We start from the raw sequence: 17247 nt of genomic DNA on the forward strand, positions 1-17247 counted from the left end.
GATGGAAAATAGATGTAAGAATTTCAAAGTTATTACAAAAAATTTACAAAAATAGCCACAATGGGGTGAAAATACAACTGGTATGTAACAAGTTTCACGAGCGGCTTCAATCGTAGAGTTTCCACCATTGCAGATAAGTTCCTTATTTCTGTTCTTTTTTATTTTTCAATGATTTGGACTGAATTAGAAAATATTTGAATTCAATGTTATTGGTGTCGATAAAAATTGCATGGTCGAAAGCAGTGGGGTGATGTTAGCAACATTACTCACTATTTGTTTCGGATTTCCTTTCCTTGTGTTGCCTTTTATAAACTTTCCTTTGTTAGATCGGACGATAATAATTCAGTAGGATGTTACGTCATTTATTCGTTGTTCTATTTCTTTCATTTAAATTTCAAATCACGATATAAACTATTGTCCTCTTATTATTATTCATAATGAATTCAATTTTGATCTTTGTTTACTGTAAAAGGAAAATGATAAATGAAGACTTCTCGTCGTATAGAATTATATGTCACAATTCTCTCTGATTTCTCTCATAGTAATGAAGGAACTAAGATAGTTGATAAAATTTATCAACTTAAAAGGTGATTCGAATATTGTACAGATTTATACGGTATCCGACTTGTTGATATTTGTATCTTGTCACGAGACTATTAGGTTAGTTCTTAGTTAAAAATTTTTAAAAGCTATTAATGAATTCTTGCACGAATAAGTGTTAGTGCACTTATATTTGTTCTTGTTATGTGTATCGCTTAATTTAAGATCACTACGATATTATTTTTTATCGATTGGGGAAATAAATGTCTCTCTAGTATAATGAATTTCATGTTATCGGGTAATTAAAATCGTATTACAATAACTTCTCGGATTTTTGAAGTATTCTTATTGAATATCGATTCTCATGCGGCTTTTGAATTTTCATTGCAATGATTTTCCTTTTATTCTTCCAATCAATGAGATAAAGAAGAGACGGCACCCGAGCGCCGATAAGGGTAAGAATTGTTTATTATTCCCTTTTATTTCGAATAGTTATTCGTTTAATGAGCTTCAACAATATGCGTCGTCACATTAAATCTCACGGTGAGAATAAATTCAGGTCTTAAAAATATTATGATATAATATTCAGATTTTATTATAATATAATGTAATAAAATTTCTATAATGTCAATAATATATATTTTTATTTATGTACCTATAGATGGAAATGAACAAATGTTATGCTGAACAGGAGAGGTATCGAAAGATTTTTCTGCAGATGAATTGGCAAGCCGTGGAGATGTTGGGAAAAAATGATAACTGTCCGATTTTTTAATATTACTGACAAAACAAGGAATTCATGGAACATAACGCATAGAGGTATGTCAACTTTTAAGTAATTGATTCAGTTCCCAAGAGATGATGTACAAATATAGAACAATGATTACTAGGTTTATCATATTAGATTAATTTCCCACCATACTCCACCACTTTGCTTTTACATTGTTTATGTGACATTATGTATAATATATAATGAAATGCGATATTGTTAGCGAAACGTATATGAAATAAATTAACAGAAATGTTACTGAGAATGTGTTATATTGAGGGACATCAACGGAATTATTCCAGTGCATGATTTTCTCAATGGGACCGATAGTTTAGGCCATGATTCTTTGAACAAAATGCGTAAAGTTTATGCAGCATTTAAAGTAGAAGTTGCAGATTGCCGAAGTTTTAATTCTTAAGTTGCTAGTTTATTGTAATCTTTGTAAATAATTAATTGAAGCAACCTAAACATTTTTGCATCATACATATACCATAATATTATCGATTAATTTTATTGCTTGATATTATTTGACATTAATTAACAAAATTTGCGCTTTTGCAAATGCCGGAAACAAACATTTGGCATCCTGATAAGGTGAAAGTACAATTACAGTATACGAGATTAATCTAAAGACAGATATGATAATCTTAACACGTAATTTTATCAATTGAAACGTTAGATAAAAGTTAGTCAAATCATTTTCATACCCAATACCGTGATATAAACATATCTTCTCTAATTATAATTTATTAATAATTTTTTCTCTTCAGGACCAACTTTCCGAACATTATATACATTTCTGCATTCTTGGTGTTGAAACAGCTATATTTGCAGCACAATGGTTATTGACTCTGTTTACAACGTGATTTCCATTGTATCTTGTATTCCACATTTTAAATGTTTTCAACTTTCAAGAACTCGACATTCTCTTCCATGTAACTTTATGTACATTGTTTATAGTAAGTTGTTCTTCGCTTATACGTCTAGATAAAATAATCATTTTATTATTGCAAATACGATTTTCTTTTGTAATCTATTTACTGTTATCCAAAAAGGAGTTATTACAAATGGATTTTGAAAGAATTTTAAATTAGTTTAAAGTGCATTTACCTAACCGTTGCAGATATGTAGAAATACCACGTTATCTAATGGAACTGGCCTATTCCGTTACATTAAAGAAATTGGAGACATACGAAGCAGAATTCATAATATTGAAATGTAACTTTATACATTATGCTTGAACGAATTAATTATGTATATAGATATTTATGAATATTTCTAAAACCCATTCGAGGAATCATACTTGTTTTACACATTACTACAAAGCCAATATCTGTCAGTGTGTATTTCCTCTCTATAATGAATATAGAATTGCTTATTGGATAGGTTGACATGTACAAATAGTTTCTTGAACATTGCACTTAAATAATGAAGACAATTTTTCAAGAAACTTCTCAGACAATATTTGTGACGTGATAAATATTAATTAATGATCCCCTACCAACGCATAGAATTAGAATATAAATATAATGTTATATATTTTTTTTAATGTAACGAATAACAGTAATATAATAAACAATAGAAATGCAGTAATTAGTACATATTTTATTCTTGTTTAATTCCAGCAATACAAAAGATACTAGGAAATGTAGTATGCGTTTAATAAAACAATACGTGACAACACGCTTTCCATGAAGGATATAAGACACCCTTCGTTAAAGCCAGACCATCTTTTCTCCAACAAAGATGTGACAGTGAATCTTTTATAATTGCGTTAAGAGTAAATAGAAAAAAAACATAAAGAAAAGAAGAGGACCAGAGCCTACTTCCACGTATAAGTTAATTGATTATAGTAGAATGCTAAAGTAAATTCTTAGAAAACTTTTCTATCGCACCTATTTCGTTATCATTCCTATTTATCCTTATTTACCCTTTCAATAGTTATTATTTAAAAATCTCGTATACGATCTTTTTGAATAGAATTACATTTATTTTACATCAGATTAGCGTCATTCTCGCGTCTATTTTCTCTCTGTTGTGCAGTTGCTAACTTTAGTTGTGTTTGCATGCCTTTCAGTTTTATATTAGTTACCTTTTAGTTGCTTCTTCGATGATACTAGAATCGTCATAGTTGTATTTTACCTTCGATTTGTTGATTTAGGGTTGAATATGTGTTACGTTGTTTTACGAGCATCATTTAAATCAGAATACAATCCGAATATAACGAAATACGAACATGTTACACTGCTAATTATATTTCAACATATAAAAGGTTTGGATATAGTAGATTTCTAAATTAATCCTCAGAAAACTTCTCTATAGCACTTATTTCGTTTCCTATTCAATTTATTCCCATTTTTTCTCCCTTTTATAATTATATATAACTTTCGGATAGGACCTCTGAGAGTAGCGTTGCATCTTGTTTGCTTCTTATTTGCGTCTGCTGTACGTTTAACCGAATTTCTAGTGTCTGCATGCTATCTAATTGCCATTTTTAAAACTCTTCATCACTAATTAGTTGCGTCTTTCAGCTTTACAGTTGTATTTTATATCTCTTGTTTATGTATTCGTTGCGTAATGAGAGGATTATATTTTGGATCGCATTCCAACTTGAATATATTAAAATACATACATTTTACTTTTCCGGTTATACAGAAACAGGTAAATAGAATAAGTATAGTAGATTAATAAAATACTTTTTTTGATAGCTTTATCATCGCATTTATTTCGTTGTCATTCGTATTTAAACTTATTTACTCTTTCGTTAACAATTATTTATAAGTTTCGGTTAGAATATTCGAGAATAGGTTTACATCTGGTTTGCGTCTCGGGTGCGTCTGCCTGCTTTATTTGTGTCCGGTTTGTTACACTTACCTTTCAGTTTCTTCTCAGTCGCTTCTTTGTTGCAATTCCATCTGTATTGTGTCAATTTAAGAATATCTTCTGTATCTGATTCGAACTCACATTCATATAATTACGTACATTTTCCTAATCATATTTCAACACATTAATAAATGGTATATAGTAGAATTCTAAAATAATTCGTATGAATATTTTTATATCGATCGTATTTAGTTGTTCTTCTTATGTACATTAAATTATTATCCTATTAATAATTATTCATTTGTATCGGGTTGGATCTTTATGTATAGGTTTGCATCACGTTTGCGTATAGAATGCGTCAAGATTGCTACTGGTGTGCGTTTACTTAATTTATTAGTATCACGATGCGTCTCAGTTTCCTTTTACTTATCTCTTAATTACTACGGTGTTGCGTCTGTATTTGCCACAATTACATTTTTCATCCGATTGGCAGAGACTGGCTTGCGCCTGGTAGTATTATTTCGATAACATATTCTGTATGTGATTCCAACTCTAACATATATATGTACGTACATTTTGCTTATCATACTTAAACACATAAATAGATTGGATGTATTATGATTTTATTATAATTCCTAAGAGAAACTTTCTACCGTACATATTGACTTATATTTTCTGTATATTTTTATATTTTTTGCTATTTATTATTATTTATTAGTCTTTTTGAAAACTTTTGAGAATATTGTAGCGTTTAGTTGAGGTCTTTCTCGCAACAACGTTTTGTTTTGGAGTTTGTTTGCTTGCTTAAGTAGTACCTGTATGCGTCTTACTTGCCTTTCTCCTAATTCTTAGTAACTTCATAGTTGCCTCTGTAAAGATAATAGTCGCATTTATATTTGTTAGATTGCATCTGCATTGCGTTACTTTAAGTATATATGTTGAGTCAGATCCTAGTACAAAAATATAAAAAGCTTATACTTTACACTGCTAATCATACTCCAACAGATAAAGAGGTTGGATATAGTAGAATTCTAAAGTAAATCCTTTGAAAACTTATCTATATCGTTTAAAATGTTGTCATTCCAACTTACACTTATTTTCTAGTATTTAATTATTATTTATAAATTGCAGGTAGGATTTTTAAGAATAGGGTTACGTCACGGTTGCGTCTAGTTTCGTTTAGCTTGATTTTTGTGTTCGTTTGCTTGTACCTAGTCGCTTCCGCATTCACATCAGTTGCCTTTTATTTACTACTTAATTTCTTCTGTTAGCGATAAAATTGTACATCACTTCAGATCGTATTCGTTGCATTATTTCATGAATTAATTTTGAATATGATTTCAAATCTCGTTTTATCAAATCTCGATTTTTAAAAAAAAATTTTATTTAAATAATCCAACAAAGATTCAATCGAACTCAAACTGTAGTATGTAAAATGCTACTGTGACACTTCCAGACGCAACTAAGAAGTAACTAAGAGGTAACCAGAAGGCAACTGATACGCATGCAGGTACAAATAGTTCTGTCAAACCCAATCTAGGCGCAAATTAGAAACGATCCAAACGCAAGCAAAACGCAAACGTGATCAAACTCTGTTCTCATAGGATCTTCTAGGGTCTTATACGTATTAAATAATAGTAGTGTAAATATGAATGAGAAGAAAATAAATGCGACAGAAATATCTTTTAAGAAATAATTTTAGAATTCTATTATATACTATCCATTTATACTTTGAACATTTTTCATAGATAATCATAATTAATCATATAAATATATTGGAAATAGAAGAATTCCATAATGATTACTCAGATAAATTTTCTATCCTACTTATTTTGTTGTCTTTCTTATATTAACATACTTATTCTTCAATTAATTATAGTTTGTAAGTTTGGGGTGGGACTTTTGAGAAAAGGGTTACTACATGTGTGCGTCTGGTTTGCGACAGGTGTGTTGCTTTATTTTTGTCTGCATGCGTTTCTGTTGCCTTTTAGATACCTCTTGGATTCTTTTTAGTTCCATCGGTGAGCGTCCTTTTGTATTTTACAATCGATTGATTAAGTTTGATTTGCTTCTTTGTTGCATTATTTTGAAAATAAGTTTAAAAACTGACTCAATCTCAAAAATATGTAAGAACGTATATTTTACACGTATTTTCAAACTTCACCGTACAAACAGGTCGCAGATATAGATGTAATAGATAGTGGAATTCTAAAATAATATCTTAGAGTTCTATTCTATCGCACTTATTTCTTTATTATTCCTATATTCTTATTTACTATCTTATTAATTATTACTTATAAATATCAGGCTGAACTTTGAAAAAATAGGTTTACATCACTTTTGCGTTAGGTTTACCTATGGTTTGAGTCAGGATTTCGCCTGGTTTGCGCCTAAAGAGCGATCGCTTGTTATAATTTTGTCTGCGTGCGTTCCAGATGCCTTTTATTCACCACTTAGTTTCATTTTAGATGAGCCAGATTTTGTCTTAGTTTCATTTTACTTTCGAATTGTTGAGCCAGGGTTGCGTGTGGGTTCCTTTATTTTAAGAGTATCATTTGAATCTCATTCCAATCGGAAAGTAACGAAGTATGTATATATTACACTGTTTATCATATTTCAACAGATGAAAGTATATGGTATAGTTTACTTGAAAATTAATACTTGCAATACTTTTCTATAGCACTTATTTCTTTGGCCATCCTATTTATTCTTATTTGTTCTTCTTTTTATAAATATTTGTAACTTTCGGGTAGGAGCTTTGTGCTTAGCGTTGCCTCTCGTCTTCATCTGGTTTGTTTCAGCTGTTCGTTTTATCGAATTACTTGTGTCTGCATGCATTTCAAGTACCTTTTGGATAGCTCTTACCTTCTTCTTACTTTAAGCCTCCCTTTGGATTTTACATCCCTTGGTTTTTTCCGCGTTGCATAATGCGAAGATTATATTTTCAATCTGATTCCAACTTGAATATGTCGAAGTAGATGTAGTTTACATTACTAGTTATTCTTTAAGATGAAAGTATGAAATATATACGAAAATAATAAAATAATTTCTAGGATAATTTTACCATCCCTTTCATTTCGTTGTCATTCCAATTTATATTTATTTATTCACCTGTTAATTATTATTTATAAGTTTCGGTTAGAAAATTAGGGAATAAGGTTTGTCATGTTTGCGTTTGGTTTGCTTCCGGGAAGCGCTTGATTCTATTTGTTGAATCTGCGTCCGTTCCAGTTGCCATTTTGTTAACACTTTATTACGTATTACTTACGTCTGTATGCGTCATAGAAGTATTTTACATGGGATAATTTGAGTCTGCGTTGCGTTGCTTCCAGAATATATTTTGAATCTGATTCAAATTCGAATATATCGGTGTACGTTCATTTGAAATTTCTAATCTTACTTCAACAGATGAATAGATACGAAATAGTAAAATTCTTAATTAATTCTTAGAAAACTTTTCAATCGCACTAGTTTCGTTGTCATTCATATTTATTCGGACTTGCTCTCCCATTAATAATTATTTATATCTCGTGTAGAACCTTTGATAACTGAGTTGCGTATCGTTTGGAGTTGATTTGTTTCAGATTTGCGTCTGTATTGTGTCTTTTCTGCGACTGGTGTGTGTTCACTTGTTTCAGATGTGTCTTCATGTGTTTTAGATGCCTTCTAGCAATCTGTAATTTTCTACTTAGTTCGTAGCATCAGTAAGAGTAACAATTGCATCTCTCATACGATTTGTTGAGTCTGTATTTGTAGAGTCTATACATAGTTGCGGTATTTCAGAAATATTATAGAATCATGTTCTAACTCGAATATATCGATGTATGTAACTATCATATTGCTAATCATACTTCAATAGATAAAAGTTTTCATATATTGGAAATTTAAAACATTTTCTTAGAAATCCTTTATGTCGCACTTATTTCGTTTTCATCACTACTTCTACTTGTAATTTATTTTTTTTCACATCTACTCGCTTATAAATTATTAAATATAATTCTCGGACAGGTCATTTGAGAAATGGATTGCGTGACGTTTGCACTGATATTCATCAGGTCTGTCTCTGTGCTTCTTCTGGTGTGTGCGTTTGCTTGCTATAATTATATCTGGGTGCATTTCAGTTGCCTTTTAGTCACCTTTTTCTTGCTCTTTAGTTGCGATTGTTACCGTTATAGTTGAACTTTACATTTGATTGGTTGAGTCCGAATTGTATTTGTGTTGCGTTATTGTAACTTTTTCATTGAATTTCATACCGACTCGAATATATCGAAAGCACATACATTTACATTTCCAATCAAAAATCAACAAATAAATAGATGTTCTTTAGTAGAATTCTAAACTAATTTCTTAAAAAACTTCTCCATGTAACTAATTTCTCCATATTTACTATCCTATTAATTAATATTTATTATTCTCACGTAGGACTTTTGAGGAAAGGGTTGCTTCTACTTTACGAATTCTATTGCACTTATTTCCTTGTCATACACATTTATTCATTTATCTTCAATTAATTATTTTTTAAATGTCTCGGGAAAGTACTTTGAGAATTGGGTATCGTTTGTGTTTGGTTTTTGTTAGTTCTGCGTCTCGGATACGTCAGGATTGCATCGGTGTTGAGATAGAGTAGCTTCAGAAATGCATCTGGGATTCATTAGAGTTTCTCAAGGGTGGAATTATGTTTAGTATATATCTTGAATATGATTTCAAATCGAACATACTCAAGTACTTATATTTTGCATCTATCATCAACTGATTAATAGAATGAACATAAAGGAATTCTAAAATTATTTACTAAAAAACTTTTCTATCGCACTCATATAATTGTCATTCCTTTTTATGCTTTTTTATTAACTTATTTATAATTATTATAAGTCTCGGGTATTACCTATTTAATATATGGTTGTGTCAGATTTGCGTCTGGGTAGCGTCGGGATTTCGTTTTATTAAGAATAGAGTTTGAATATAATTACAATTCGCATTTATGTAGGGCGAAACATTTTACAATGCAGATAATACTCCAACAGATAAATAAATTGGAAATAGTAGAATTCTAATATAATTTGTTAGAAAACTTCTCTATCGCACTATTTCCTTGTCACCTAATTATTTTTATGTTCTCCTCTATTAATTACTATATACTTTTCTCGGGTAGGAACTCTGAGATTAGGGATGAGTCACAATTACGTCTTGTGTGCGCTCGCTCGTATTATCTTTGTCTGCATAAGTTTCAGTTATTGTTTGTTACTTTTTAGTTGCGTCTCAGTTGCGTCTCTAAAAATCGCAGTTGCATCTAACAAACATTTAATCGCTTCAGGATTGCATTATTTCACAAATTATATTTTGAGTCTTATTCAAACACTTATAAATCAAAAGATATACATTGAAAATTTCTATGTATTCTTCAAAAGCTAAATAGTTTAGATACGGTAGAATTCTAAAATAATATCTTTTAAATCATTTTTATCTCTATTATTTAGTTGTTATTCCTAATTAGCTTTAATTAGTCACCTATTAATTATTGTTTATTAGTCTCGGATAAATCCTTTAAAAATGGTGTTACGTCACTTCTACGTCTGTATTGTATCTGTAGTACGTTTTCGTCCGGATTTTGTGTGAGTCAAGTTTGCGTCTGGATTGCGTCTGGGGTGCGTTTGCTCATATTAATTGTGTCTGCATGAGTTTGCTTCCGTTTAGTTACCCCTTAGCTTCTCATTTGCGTCTGCAATCCTCACAGTTACATCTTACATCTGTTTATTTGGGACTGCATGGCATTTTCTATAATATATTTTGAATCTGATTCTAGCTCGAATATATCAATTTACGTTCATTTAAATGTTCTAATCACATTTCAACAAACAAATACATTGGGTATAGTAAAATTCTAAATATATTTCTTAGAAAACACTTTCGTACGTACTTCTTTATCACTCATATTTACTGACCTGTTTATTATTGTATTTAAATATCGGATAGGACCATTGTGAATAGGGTAACGAATTCTTTGCGTCTGATTGGCGTCTGATTTACGTCTGGTTTTCTATCTCTTGTTGTAGTTTTGTCTGATTGCGTTTCTGGTGTCTTTCAGTTACTTCTTAGTGAGTTCTTAATTGCGTCTCTAAGCTTCATAGTCACATTTTACTTCCAATTGTACCAGAGTAGGACCATATTCTCTATTAGAATCGTTGAAAAAAGGATTGCAACATTTGTGCGTCTGATTTGCATCTGTTCTGCGATAGCTTGCAATATTTGTATCTGCATAAATTTCAGTTGCTTATAGTTATGTATTATTTGCTTCGTATTAGCGTGTGCTAGAGTCATATTTGTATTCTACATCCAAATGGTTGTGTCCGGTTGCATCTAGGTTGCTTTATTTTAAGAATATTTATTGAATCTGATTCCAACACGAAAATATAATAGTACGTATATATTAAACTGCTAATCATATTTAAACAGATAAATATATAGGATATGGTAGAATTCTTAAACAGTTTTTCAGAAAATTTTTCTAACGCACCTACTTCGTAGTTGTCCCTACTTTCTCTCGTTTACTGTCCTATTAATTATTATTTATAAATCTCGGGTAGGATCTATAAGAATAGGGTTGCATCACGTTTGAATGTGTTTGCGTTTAGTTTGCATCTGTTGTGCGACTGGAATGGACTTGCCAGTATTAGTTGTACCAGTATCCGTTTTAGTTGCCTTTTGGTTACCCCTCAAATGCTTCTTAAGTGCGTCTGGAATCATCACAGTTACACATTATATCCGTTTTGTTTCACCTGGGTTGCGTTCTTTCTATGAAATATTTTGTGTCTGATTCCAACTTGAATACATCGAAGTACATACATTTCACATATTTGATCATACTTCAACCGATGAATAGATTGAATATATTAGTATTCTTAAATAATTTCTTAGGGAACTATACTATCGAATATATTTCGCTGTCTTCTCTTCATATTCATATTTACTCTCCTATTAATAACTGTTTATGTGTATCGGTTCTGACCTACGGGAATAGTATTGCAACTTGTTTGTCTGATTTGCGTCTGGTGTGCTATCGCTTGCTACTATTATGTTTGCATGCGTTTGTTTTGCCTTTTAGTTTCCTCGTAATCGTTCCTTAGGGGGGTCTAGATGTATCACTTTTACATTTATATTTGTTTGCTTGCTTTTGGGTTGCGTTATTTCTATAAGGTATTTTTAGTCTGATTTCTTATTGAATATATTGTAGTACACATATTTTACAATGCTAATCGCACTTCTACAAATAAATAGTTTATAGATAGTGGAAATTTGAAATAATCCCATTGAAAATTTTTTTACCGCACTTATTTTGTTATCATGGCTATTTAATCTTATTTACCGTCCTATTTAACCGTTTGACTGCTGAGAAATGCTTTCGAACTAATCCAATGTTGTGCCAAAAATGCAAAGAATTTTTTTATGCCAAAAGATTATAAGAAATTTTTTGTGTAAATTCGAATGAATTATAAGTGCTTATTACCAATTTTATTAAAAAATAAACACAAAATTAATTAAAACAAATTTATGTAAATATCTGGTATTTCTTAATTTTTCTTGTTGGACTGCAATAGATGTAAGCTCATTGTATGAAAAGTGCTTTACATTTTTTCCCATACACGCGCATTTAGTGCCGCAGTTTTCGCATATGTCCGAAAAAATACGTCAGCAGCCAAATGGTTAATATTATTAATAATTCTGGGGTAGGACCTTTGTAAATTTGGTTGCGACATGTTCGCCATTGATTAGCGTCTAGTGTATGTTTGCTTGGTTTAGTTGTGTCTACCTACGTTTTAGTTGCAATTAAATTACTTCTTTGTCACTTCTTAATTACGTGTGTTAGCGTCACGGTTACATTTTATGTCTAAAATGATTAGACTGGATTGCGTCTCTGTTTTATTACTTGAAGAACATCTTTTGAATTTAATTTCAACTGAAATATAACGAAGTAAGTGCATTTTACATTGTTAATCATACTGCAACTGATAAATAGATTGGATATGGTAGAATTCTAGAATAATTTCTTGAAAAACTTTTCTATCGCTCTTATGTCGTTATCATTCCTACTTATTCGTAATTACTCTCCCATCAGTTATTATTAATAAGTCACGGGTAGGAACTCTGAGAATATGTTTACAATTTTTTTTCGACAGGTATGTGTCTGGTATGTGTTTGCTTGGTTTAGTTGTCTCTTCATGCGTTTCAGTTGCCTTTCAATTTTCTCATAGTTGCTTCTTAGTTGCGCCAGTTTACGTTACAGTTTCATTTTGCACACGATTGGTTGACTCTAAATTGTGTCTGCTTTTTTATTTTAATTTTTTGCACTCCGATCAATTCTGGACGTTAGCTACCAGTTACTCAGCGATACTTTGTAACAGAAATGTGCATTTACAGACCCTCGTATTATTTAGTATGGTTTCCGAACTAATTAATACACTATAATGATATTGGACTTATATGAATTGGTTGAAATCGAGAAATGTATATTTGCAAAAAATTAATATTTTATTTGATATTATTTTGTACAGCGTGATAAACTTTAAAACTCTCCTCAAAATGCATTGCAGACTGATTAGCGCACGTTTGACAATAATAAGTAGTTTGACACCTGCCACCAGATGTTTTCCTGTCAGAACAAACAATGCAATTCCACTTTTTTTGTCCCACATCAGGAATATGTAGTATATTCTCTAATCTATTGTCTGCAGACGATGTGAATGGACGCGTTTCTAGATTCACGAAAATCACCCTTCAACTGGCCTTGACAAACTTGTGGTGCGTAATTGGCGTCTTATAATTTGTTTGTTTTGAGATACGATAATTAATGTATGAGTTAATGACACTCATTTCCAACTCCCAAGTAATCCGTCACGTTGCGGTGTGTGTTCTTCCGTATCACTTTCAACGCTATCGATATCTATGCACTCTCTTCGTCGCCTTGTTGCTTGGACGATATCATATTTATGATTATAAATTTCACTATACAGTGCGTGCTATGTTTGTATACCGACATTCTTTCTACAAACTTGCCTTATCCCTTTATTCAAGTGGCGCGCTTGAAGTGCTTGGACCGTAGTGAGCACGCATAACGCGTTCTCGAATGACATAAAATTCGCTGACATTTCTTTGTATATATGTTAGTAATTTTATTATATTTTGATTTGATTTTTTGTGCCATTTTAAGAGAAAACTTCAAAGAAGCATGAATGGTTTAACAAGTTGCGCTGAAATAATTCAATTACCCGTAATGACTAATCAAATTTAATGTCTCACGAGAGGGGACATCCGAGTGATACGCTAGAATTACGATGCCCCCTGAGATGGGACAGATGAGTGTAAAGGGTTAAAAATTATTTTTGAACCTGATTCCAACTCGAATATATATATGTACGTACATTTTCCGTTGCTGATCATAATTCATCAGATAAATAGAAAGGGAATATTAGGAGTCTAATAATATTACTTAGAAAACTTTTCAAACGCACTTATTTTGTTTTCATTCCTATTTACTCTGACTTATCTCGTATTAATTTTTATGTATAAGTCTCGTTTAGGAACTATAAAAATAGTATTGCGTAGGGTTGCGTCTGATTATCGTCTAATTTGCTTCTAGTTTGTGTCTGTTGTGTTTGCTAGGTTTAGTTATCTATGCATGCGTTTCAGATAACTTTCAGTAACAACATTGTAGCTTCATAATGACTCCTGTAAGCGTCACATTTGCATATTTGGACAGATAGACTGAATCTGAACTGCATCTGTATTATATGATTTGAAGAATATCTTTTTAATTTGATTCTATCTCAAATAATTCGAAGTACGTACACTTTACTTGTCAGATCTTATTTGAGCAGATTAATTGATTGGATATAGAACACTCAAAAATAATTTCTTATAAATATTTTTTGCGCATTTATTTTCATTCCTATTTTGTCTTATTGACAAATATATGTAAGACAAGGGTAGGACCTTTGTGAGTCGGGTCGCTTCATGCTTCCATCAGGTTTGCATCACTCTTGCGACTTGATTGAATCTGGTGTGAGGTTGCCCTATTTTTATCTGCATATATTTCAGTTGCCTTTTAGTTACCTTTTTGTTACTTCTTATTTGCATCTGTATGCGTCAAAGTTGCATTTTACATCTGTTTAGTTGCATCTGCGTTGCTTTACTTTAAGAAAATATTTTGAAACTAATTTCAGCTGGAATATAGCGAATTACGTATATTTTACGTTGCAAATCTTACTTCAAATAAATTCCACTCTAAAAAATAAATCTTACTTCATCAAATAAATCGATTTGATATATTAGAATTCTAAATTTGTTTCGTAGACATCTTTTCTGTCACATTTGTTTCGTTGTCATACATATTTATTCTTTTTGAATCTCCCACGGATAATGCTTTATACGTCTAGCGTAGGATTTTGAGAATATGGATGAATCTCGTTTATGTCTCGTTTATGTCTGGTTTTCATCTGATTTGGATCTGATTTGCATCTGGAGTGCATTCACTTCCTATAGTTTTCCCTGCATGCGTTTCAGTTACCTTTTAGATACTTCTTAGTTGCTTCTTAGTTGCATGTGTGAGGGTCACAGTTGCATTGTTCAATCGATTGGTTCAGTCTAAATTGCCTCTGTGTTGCGATATTTTAATAGTATCTTTTGAATCTGATTTCAATTCGATAATATCGAAGTTCGAACATTTTACTTTGCTCTTCATACTTCATCTGATAAATAGATTAGTTAAAGTAAACTTCTATAATAATTTCAAAGATGGCTTATCTATCGCATTAATTTCGTTGTCATTCTTATTTACTGTTATAGTTATTATTATTTATATATCCCGGGTGGGACGTTTGAGCATAGGGTTCCTTCAAGATTGCGTCAGATTTGCGCCTAGTTAGTCTTATGTTGCTAGTTGCTTTTTAGTCGCATCTTTATGTAAACATCACAGTTGCATTTTATTTACATTTATTTGTGTCCGCCTTGTGTTATTTCCATAAAATATTTTGAATCTGATTTCAATTCGAATATATCGAAATATGGACATTTTACATTGCTGATCATTCCATTTTATATATGGTGATTGGCTATAGTGTGATTCTAAAATCACTTCCTGGGATACTTTCCTACCGCATTTATTTCGTTGTCATTCATATTTATTCTTATTCACTCTCCTATAGTTGTTACCTTAAATCTCGTGTGTTACTATTGAGAACAGGGTTGTATCTCATTTGCAATTGATTTGCGTCAGGTTTGCTTCTTGAAATCCCTAAAAAAAATATAATTAATAATTATATTACATGAAAATATGGGAATAAATAGAGTGACTGAGAGAAGTGAAAAATTATATGTAACGCTACATTATCTTATATAGCCATTAGTTGCATGAGCCTTGTTAGACTTTAAAATCAAAAATTAATATATATAAATATCTTATATATAATTTATAATCAATGAATAATTTATATATGTAAAAATCAATAGTTTATAATGTAGATTAATGTTACTGATATACAATTGCAGCATGATTATGATGCTTTATTGCGATTAAATGAATATCGGTAGTGATAATATTCTTTTAAAAATAAATACTATATTATTTTTAAAAATTTCTAAATTGTTTGTAAAAATAAATAGATAATGTATCAAAAACTTTAATCTCCGTTCAAGGATTATTACCATAAGATATTATATATTAAGACAACTCATAGACACTGCACATATAGATAAAATAATCCTATTTAAACAAAATATTATAAATGATATAATATAAATACAATATAAGGTTTCATGATTTATTTGTATAAATTATTTTCATTCAGATACTCAAGAAAATGCAGATGAGTGCAGTAATAAAGTGGAACAATTAAGAGATACATTTGCAAGAAATGAGAAAGAAAGACAGTAATTGAAAGCAAAAAGTTAAAAAAATGTTGCAACGTGAGGTACCAGGAGCCGAAGCAGAGGGCTGTCAAAGTAATTTAATTATTGCTGAATAAAAACACTGAATCAGTCATTTGCAAAATGTTTAAGTGCATCGGCATCATGGTGAATCTTGTGTAAATAGATTTGTCAACGTTTGTAAAATGACTATAATGCTGCAGAAGCAACTTTAAATGTAATACAAGTAAATAATTGTTTTCAAATTCTATTAAATTTGTTACATGTAGAAATCATGGTAATACATAAGACACTTTCTACACTCTAACGTATCAAGATGTAACAAATGTAGAGCACGCATATTGTATAAATTTGGTATATTACCAGATATAATACATCTTTTAGAAAATCGAATTGACCCCATGCTGGGTAGAGTACAAGAAAGTGTAAAATAAATAGAATTAGAATTGGTACAGATCAAATTAGCGTATGTGGAAACAGAAAGTAAAAATCAGATAAAATTAAGAGATTTATATATATGTATGCGTATTTATAAGATATATAATTAAATATTATTGTAGAATTGTTATAAAAATATAATCTAATATAAAGTTAATATAATATAGAATTTGAAACACCAATTACATGTAATTACTACTGAACTGTAGGTAGCACGAAACAATCGGCCATGACCCAGTGAAACTTCGTTTATAAAAAAAGCAGAAAACAAGTCGGAAATTACAGACCCTTCGTCATTAGAAGATTTAAGATGCGAAAGTATTCCAGGAAATAACGTGTTTCATCATATAATAAATTCACGTAGTCACTATAGTCTTAAGGAAATAGTGTAATATGATAAAAGATCTTATCCAGACGTGTGCAATTATACTTGAATACTGCATTTGAACATTATGATTATTTCAATGAAAGCATCACAATAACAATTTTTTTTAAGTAAAACAAATTAGTAAAGGAAAAAATATATAAATACACAATCACACACGTTAAATGAGATATTTATATATATTTGTTATATTACATAACGCATGGATAACGTGCCCACAAATAATGCATTTGTATTATCTCTAACGCTAATATCGTATTAATTTTCTTCTTCTTAAGGAATTGTTTTTTTAATATGCACATTTATTTTTATAAATCCTGAATATGTTAAACACTAAAAATGAAATTCCTTTTATTTTTATTTTTTCACGAAA

At 30.6% G+C, this 17247-nt stretch overlaps 1 pseudogene; it reads left to right on the plus strand.

Annotated features, from left to right (window-relative positions):
* Positions 1 to 1292: 1292 nt before the first annotated feature.
* LOC146872122 (rab GTPase-activating protein 1-like) lies at positions 1293 to 16881 on the plus strand (annotated as a pseudogene).
* Positions 16882 to 17247: the final 366 nt, after the last annotated feature.

Source organism: Vespa mandarinia, unplaced genomic scaffold, assembly GCF_050613455.1.
Source record: "Vespa mandarinia isolate Hongniang unplaced genomic scaffold, ASM5061345v1 scaffold_47, whole genome shotgun sequence".
NCBI lineage: Eukaryota > Metazoa > Arthropoda > Insecta > Hymenoptera > Vespidae > Vespa > Vespa mandarinia.